The sequence below is a fragment of the Beta vulgaris genome, chromosome 1, assembly GCF_026745355.1.
Source record: "Beta vulgaris subsp. vulgaris cultivar EL10 chromosome 1, EL10.2, whole genome shotgun sequence".
NCBI classification, from domain to species: Eukaryota; Viridiplantae; Streptophyta; class Magnoliopsida; order Caryophyllales; family Amaranthaceae; genus Beta; species Beta vulgaris.
The window spans coordinates 15,738,628-15,747,719 of record NC_079202.1 but is presented as its reverse complement, the minus strand read 5'-3'; the positions used below and the strand labels follow the sequence as shown (position 1 = coordinate 15,747,719).

At 33.2% G+C, this 9,092-nt stretch overlaps 1 long non-coding RNA gene across 1 annotated transcript; it reads right to left on the bottom strand.

The window, feature by feature from the left end:
• Positions 1-485: 485 nt before the first annotated feature.
• On the bottom strand, positions 486-7,777 carry LOC104905896 (uncharacterized). The gene is made up of 3 exons (XR_008967919.1): positions 7,320-7,777; positions 5,981-6,081; positions 486-5,074 (listed from the first exon to the last, which is right to left on the bottom strand). It is a non-coding gene; the product is annotated as an uncharacterized LOC104905896 (long non-coding RNA).
• Positions 7,778-9,092: the final 1,315 nt, after the last annotated feature.

Here is a 9,092-nt window from a genome sequence, read left to right as displayed (position 1 = left end):
TGTTATGTGTTTATTTTATCTTAACATCACTTCTACTTATAGGATAGGATGATTTTCATTTATTACATTTATTAGTCCCATTTCTACCGAAATAGAATTTTCAAACTAAAATCACTACTGAGATGCTTTCACACTAGCTAACAATGGAAATGCTCCATTGAAGTGGGCCGCAGTTTCTTTACATATTACATCAGAAGTGGACATGCTTTTACATTTACTCACTAAATGTAATTTCTTACCATTGAATTGTGCCCCTGTTCCTTTACATTTACTCACTGATTACTACCTATGTAACAGCTCGGATTCTCCCGACCAGCTTCTAGAGCGTTAAGCACTACAGAAGAGATTATGGCTAAGGTAACCCGGAATATAACCATCACACTTACCAAACTACATCGGAGAGTGTGGAACTCAATTCCTAATTCTATTTAATTATAATTAACAATTACAACACGGCATTGATTCTCAAATTCTGTTCTAATAAATTTTTACATAAAATCCGATAGTTTTCTTTGAAAATAGGCCAACCCTAAAGCAGTAAATAATTTAAACTTGTTTATAATTTCAATTTATAAAATACTCCAAACTCAACAACCTCAACGCTTTCGCGGAGCACAACCAACAGAGAATCAGGAGCACTAGCTAGCAATTCTTAAATACAGAGTTATGTTATAACAAATTTGATTACTAACTACTACAACGTCGAGTGTCCTCACTTCGATAACAACTATAACACTGCTCCAGCTCATATCAGCTTCAACTTGCAAAAGATTAACTTACGACATCAACCTGAAACATTTAGGATACTGCCACCTAACAAGTGATAGACCATAAAAATGACAAAATGACATACACACATCAGCAAAGCTAAGTACTAAGCCCGTAAATAAGCTTAACATATGCTTTGGTGGCTTTTACTTGAAAACAACTCAATAGTTATCATAATCACATCAATCACGCTGTCACAACATGCATCTCATCAACTCTTGTTGACCACATACATATATATCTTTATCCGATTAACCCTTCTATATTACACCATGATTCACATAACAACAAACACAACAACGCGACTTCAAACAATCACAACAAATATACATTTCATATAAATCTAATTAGTCAATCTTTCAACATATCACGATCCCTTATAAGAAATCTGAGTTCACCAACTTTGGTATAAGCAATATACTTTATTTCCTTTAATTGATTTCTTATCAGAACTCGAAACTTATGCTTCCATACCCTATTAATCATTTTCTTACACTGTGATACATAAACTCTTATCAGGCAATAAATAACATAACAACTTTCACTATAATGATTCTTTATCGGGAATCCAATAACAAGATACAATTCCTTATTGGGAATCCAACATGAGTATAAATTAACATGATATATTTCCTTATCAGGAAACCATTATTGATATTTATATTCAAATACTGAATAAACATTCATTACATACCCGATATGATTCCTTATCGAGAATCCAAAAACGAAACAACTTACCATGATACGATTCCTTATCAGGAATCCAATAAAAAGATACAATTGCTTATAGGGAATCCAACATCGATATAACTTTCATAATTTGAGATAACTTTTTATTAACCAGGGGAAAGAGAACGCGACTGAGGAGACAAAGCTTAAACTCTGACAGTGGGGGTCATCACCCAACCATTTGTTTCACTTTTGGCTAATAACCGCGACTAATCCGGAGAACATTTTTCCATTGATTCAATCAGTCATCCACAGGTTTCACATTACTTGATATATCGCCCAAATATCGCCCCACATAGCAATGGGCAGGTTTCCCTGTGGGGACCCCTTAAGGTTCACATTCCAAGGGGTACTATTCATTGTCACCTCATTCGTCGACTCAGACGAGGCTAATTTCCCCTTCGGATCACTTCCCATTATCATTCATATTTCAATCAGATCGTTCTTGGATCTCATCCAATAGTTTAATAATTATTAACAAATTTTTATAACAAAACAAACCACAAAACTAATTTAGAGAACCATAAACGCTTAGCATAGCATCCTTACAAGTATTCCAGGGCCGATTCATATATACTTTCATATTCAATTCAACACCAATCATAGAACTTGTAGACCACACTAACTTGTAAACAATCATAGTTGATAAATACCAACAATAATAATGAAAAATCTTTCTGTTAGAATTAACTAACCAGAGTTACTAAATACTGATAATCCATACTCTTGCATATAAATAGTTTATATACTCTTACACTTCATGATTATCAATCCACATTTTATCTCCATGATGATAACAACAATTATCAAGTACCGACAACAATTACTATAGGTCTCTCTAGAATTAACTAAGGAGAAATAACTTAAACACCAAAACTTGAGATCCATAAGCACTAACTACAAAATCAACGATAAAACCATTCACATACTATACTCATAATCACATAGGTCAAGTTAGTGCTTCGTTTTTCATTTAAATTTCATTTTACTTTGTTTCAGTTAGTTTTATTATTCTTTCAACTTGTGTTGTTTTTCCTTTCATTTGGTCTTGATATTGTTTATTTGATTAAACTTTCTTTCTTTCAGCTGTGAGAAATCATTGTCTAAGAAGAAAGGCAAAGCTGATTTATCACTACGGAATGTTACATTTGCAAGGTCTAATCTGGACGAAGAGAAAGACACTTTTGACCGATCATATGTTTTTTCATTATTCTCCTTTTATATGCTGTGATTGTTTGTCTTTTTTAAATTTATTTTTGTTCACTTTTCTTAGAAAATTGACAGAGCAAGAAATTAAGTTTATTAATCTACGTGTATTGTCAGATTATTCTCATTTACATGGAGTTGTTAGTAACCTCAATGATCAGCAGCAAAAAGACATTAGGAAAATATGTTTTATCAGTTTTCTAGATTTTAGGATAAAGAAGTTCTGTTCAAATCTCTATTTGGAGTTGTTGTTAAACTATAATGCTTCGGGATTAATGTTTATGACAAAATGAAAAAGTAATTTTTAATAAGTTTACCATTAGTGATATATTATGGTTTACCTGTATCAGATAAAGCAGTTAAGGTAATTGATGATGATGCTTTTAAGAGGAAAGGTAGTCAGGTTGAGACAGAAAGTGTTAGGATGGATTGTCATAGGTTGCTTGATCTTTCTGATCTTCAGAAGCCATATATTAGCAAAAAAAAAAAATGGGATGATTTGTTTAAGAAGTATCAAAGTGGGGATGATTTCAAGAAGATGTTTGTTATTTTTTCCTTGTCAAAGTTCTTTTGTTCACGTGGTTATTTAGGGTCTGTCTTGAACTGTGCAAAGAGTTTGGAAAATGTATCTATGATTTCGAGTTACGATTGGTGTGGAAACGTGTCACGTAGTCTTTGTACTGCTGTCTTGGACTATCATCAAAATATAATGACGAGGAAGAACGAGTTCGGACAGAAGAAAGTCACATTTAAGATCTGGAGATGCATGAGTGCTCTAACTCTTGCTGTTATTCACAACTTCAAGAGTCGCAATCTGGATTTCACAAATGTGAGTAAGCCCTTTATCACTTATTGGCAGGAAGATAAGCATTTGACTACTGTTGTGAAACAGTTTAAGATTAACATGGATTTTATTCTGCCAATAAAGCGTGATAATGAGAAGGAGAAAGATTATAGTAGAGTACTTAAGTTTAAAGCTCATTGTACACGTGAAATTAATGTTGCTAGTGTTATAAAGTCTGGTTCTCCTACAATAAATGTGGTTGAGGGTCCATTACCTTCAACTAGGCAGCTTGTTATGAATTTACCTCGTATTTTGATGATCGATGAGCAAATAGATTATTTCAGTTGGTCCAATTTTTTCTTCACGAAAACATTAGTTGATCCATCTATTTCCTTATCGGTCATCAAAATTGGAGGTAAATCCATAACAAACTGTCTAGTTGAAGGTGATGAACCCTCAACCATCTTTATTGTAGGGGAATCAGACTTTATAACACTAGCAACACTAACCTCACGTGTAGAATGAGCTTTAAACTCAAGTACTCTACTGCTATTTTTCTCCTTATCACGCTTCACTGACAGAATAAAATTCATGTTCATCTCAAACTGTTTCACAACACTAGTCAAATACTTATCTTCCTGCCAATAAGTGATAAATGGCTTACTCACATTTGAGAAATCCAGATTGCGACACTTGAAGTTGTGAATAACAGCAAGAGCTAGAACACCCATGCATCTCCGGAGCTTAAATGTAATTTTCTTCTGTCCGAACTCGTTCTTCCTTGTCATTATATTTTGATGACAGTCCAAGACAGCAGTACAAAGACTACGTGTCACGTTTCCACACCAATCGTAACTCGAAATCATAGATACATATTCCAAACTATTTGCACACTTCAAGACAGACCATAAATAACCACGTGAACAAAAGAGCTTTAACAAAAAAAAATAACAAACATCTTCTTATAATCATCCCCACTTTGATACTTCTTAAACAGATTTCTGAGGATTAGAAAGATCAAGCAACCTATGTCAATTCATCCTAGCACTTCATTCCTAAACCTGACTACCTTTCCTCTTAAAAGCATAATCATCAATCATCTCAATTGCTTTATCTGATACAGGTAAACCCTAACACATCTCTAATGGTAACTTATTAAAAATTACTTTTCCATTCTTTGTCATAAATATTATTCCCGAAGCATTGTAGTTGAACAACAACTCCAAATAAAGATTTGAACAGAACTTTTTTATCCTAATATCTAGAAAACTGCTAAAACATATTTCCCTAATGTCTCTTTGCTGCTGATCATTGAGGTTACTAACAACTCCATATAAATGAGAATAATCTGACAATACATGTAGATTAATAAACTTAATTTTTTGCTCTGTCGATTTCCTAAGAAAAGTGAACAAAAATAAATTTAAAAAAGACATAAACAATCATAGCATATATAAGGAGAATAATGAAAAAACATACAATCGGTCAAAAGTGTATTTCTCTTCGTCTGGATTAGACCTTGCAAAAGTAAGGTTCCCTAGTGATAAATCAGCTTTGCCTTTCTTCTTAGACAATGATTTCTCACAGCTGAAAGAAAGAAAGTTTAATCAAATAAACAATATCAAGACCAAATGAAAGAAAAAACAACACAAGTTGAAAAAATAATAAGACTAACTGAAACAAAAGTAAAATGAAACCTAAATGAAAAAAGAAACACTAATTGAAAGGAAAAAGAACCAAATGAAATAAACAACCAACAACTGAAACATAAACAAACCAAACACCCAAATAAACACACCAATTGAAAACATATACACCATTACCAAAAGAAAGGTAGTAATATGTAAATACCAAAGAAGTCAGAATTTACATACTAAACAATTGAAACAAATAAAAAATCACATGAATCATTAAACAAACCAAATAAACAAATTAAGGAATTCAATAACAATCGGAAAGAATTTACACACTAACTGAAAGAATACAAGAATCAACTAAAAGAATACAATAGTCAACTGAAAACATCAAAAAAAACCAAAGAAAAACAAAATTAAAAATACCAAATAAAAGGTAGAATTGTCTAAATGAAAGAAAAAACAATATCAAATGAAAAGAAAACATATGTGAATGATACAAAACAACAATTAAAATACAAAAAAAAAAAACACAAAATATGTAAATGAAACAAAGACAACATCAACTGAAACAAAAACATAATAAAATGAAAGAAATACATATCTAAATGAAACAACAAACAAATAAAATGAAAAACAACATAAACACTACGAAATGATAAAACAACAATACCAACTGAAAAAACACTTAACTAAATGAAATGAATACAGCTAGTTAATGACAACAACATCTATCACAATCAAAGCAAATAAATCAACAAAGTAAACAGACAAAAAAACAAATGAAACAAAAACAACAATAAAAGAAAGAAATAAAAAAATTAACTGAACAAAATAACTACGAGATATCAAAACATACCTTGGATCATAATCAGCATCTTTCTCTTTCTTCTTCCCAGCGGTATACACAACCAAATGTTTTCGTGAAGGAGAAGATGTGTCAGTCTTCACCTTCTTCGACTTCGAGTTGCATTACAGTTACATAAACAACAACGACATCAAAAAAACACAACACTAAGAATTTGAAAAAAAAAAATCAGATCCAGCAAAAATCAAACCAAATTATACCTAGAAACTATATCTCTAATCCTCTTAACCATATTTGCGATGCAACAGTAATCAGATATAAATTAACAAACCAAAAAACAAAATAAATTTCAACAAAAGCAAAAAAATTAAGAGCAAAAGTTGAAATAAGGAGAAATTAAGAGAAGAAGATTGAAAAAGAAAGAATCAAGGACGAACTCCTTAAGAAGTTTTAAAACCGTCAAAATATAAAACCTAACCGTTAAATGATTTTTTTAAAAAGAAGCAAATATTAAAAAGAAAAGCCCGCGCACGTTAAGTTGGGCTCGGCTCGTCCGACGGAACATATTGGCTCAGACAGTCTGACCCAATAGTTTCACTTTTAGTAAACTCTAAACAATATTCTAAATTTGTTATATTGATCAATTGGGGGGGGGGGGTGTTCCTTCATCCTATTAACTCAAAGTATGCTTCTAGACTAAATTCACTAATGAACTTTATGAGTAATAGAAATACTTCTAATGATCTCAATCTTGTCGATAAGACATACCCAACGCAAATTCTAAGTTTAATTAAGTGAATCAACACAATCACTTCATTCTTAGAGTCAAGATATATAAGTGGTTCTTGCCTAATTATCCTATGATCGCTTTAAACTTTTTCATTGCTAACCTTTTAACTTATAACTCAATGATACAATTATAAAGAGAATTGCAAGCGATACCATCAAGTTCAGTAACCTGTCTTGTCCAAGTTTACTCGATATATTAACTAAAGTCATAACAATTAACTAGTCTCATTAAAATTGCAATTTATTTAAACTAAGCTATAAAATAATTTTAGAATTCTGTTCCAAATCTGTTCCAAATTAAAATCAATTAACTCATTCTACTCCAAAGATCTGGTTTCTAATCCAACAATTAACAATAGCTCGGAAGAGGACATTCGACCAACTAACCAACTAACCAATAAAACACCACACTTAGTCAATCATCTAACACAACCATTCAATTTGTGATCTCAATTCATAAGTAACAATCAATTCAACATCATCAACAATATCACACAATCAGCATCAACACTTCACATTCCAGTTATTAATCTCAATTCGAAATTCGAAGGAACAACCTAGAGAGTAGAATCACAGGAAAGAGCAAATGGAGATCTAATACCTCGAGGAGAGTTTAGAGCAAGTGAGGCAAGAACAACCAGCGGCCGCACCACAGCACCCCAACAACAGCATCAACCGACGAGAAAGGCGAGACAGGGAGAACACAGGTGAGAGAGAACCACGAGCAGTGGGTGGAAGTCACACTCCCTAGCAGCGGCGGCGTGCGGTGGCAGCACGACACTCCCTAGCAGCGGCGCGAGTAACAACCACCCACAACACCACCACCACACGGAGTAAGAAGACGCGCCAGGAAAAGCACATCAGCAACAGTGCCGCGCGAGAGGGGGGGTCGGCGCGGCTCCGGCGAGCTTGGGAAGTCGGCGAGGCAACAGCGCACGGGAGAGAGAGAGGGGGTTGGGGTTTTGATTTTGGGGTTTCTCTTGGGGTTTCTTCACGAGGAGGAGAGAGCGATAGGAAAGGGGTTTTGGTTTTGTTACTTTGGAAAATAACTGACAAAGGTGATTTGGGTTTGGGTTTTATTTTGGGCAAATAATCCGCAACAAATCACACTAAGAATCCATAATATACATTATTAATAATAATAATAATAACTTCATAAAATTAATATAATAAATATATATTACAAGAACGACGAATGAAATTCATACTCCAACTCAGATAAAATATAAATATCAAAATATAATTAGCATTTAATTAACGTCTTTAAAAATAAATCGGTTACATACTACCACCCCTTCTGAAAAGTTTCGTACTCGAAACTTGCAACCAATTATTTTAAGGAAATTCAAAATCTTAAGCTCTCAAGATATTAGGATTAACTAAGCACTAATTACAAAATCATCGATAAAACCATTCACATACTATACTCATAATCACATTGGCCAAGTCCAACTGATGTCCTTAGAGTACTACCCAAACATATAATCGAGGCTTCTTTAAGGTAGTTCACAACTTATATTTACTACATATTTGAACTCAAGCACTATAACAAATTAGTGAATACTTATCCGACAATCTGACTTTATTATTTTACTCCATCTATAGTCATTGAATAATAAATCCTTTATAAAACACATCCTCCATAATTTAATACATTGCTACCAAAGCCAACTCCATGACTCTCCATATTGTTATCAATAATTAGTTAATCTCTTTTTGAACTTTAAGTGAGGAAACTAATTAAGTTATTCACTTTTAAGTCTACTCTAATGTTCCACAACTATGTTCAAATTATACCTTCTTATACTCTTCAGATTTCTAAATTCATCTCAACAACATTCATACTAACCAATTCATTTATTTTATAACCACACTCCTTATTTCCATTTTACACTAGTAGAAAAAACCTCATCTGTCACTTAGCAACAGATGTAGTTTTACAAAACCACGTAAGAAAATCAATTAAAAAATGAGAAGGAATGCTGGGAGAAAAATCTGATGCGATTCTCTTGTGGACCGCATCAAATGAAAAAACTGATGCGTTTTAAAAAAATCTGATGCAGTTTAGAGGACCAGATCAGATTTTCCATGTTTGTTCTAAAATAAAAACCCGCGTTTTCCACCAACCCATTTCCCCCACCTTCACCAGCCCATTTCCCTCAATTGAACAACCCATTTCCGGTTTAGTATAAAAGCCCCCTAAAACTAAATCCCGCATTTCTCACCCTGTCACTCGCTCCTTTTTATTCTCCTAACCCTCTAAATCTCTCAAACTCCTCTGATCTAGGTTTGAGTCGCCATAACCCTAAACCAAACAAAACCAGAGAAATGCAAACTCTCAGGTGCAAAATCAGAGAATGCAGGCGAGCATCGA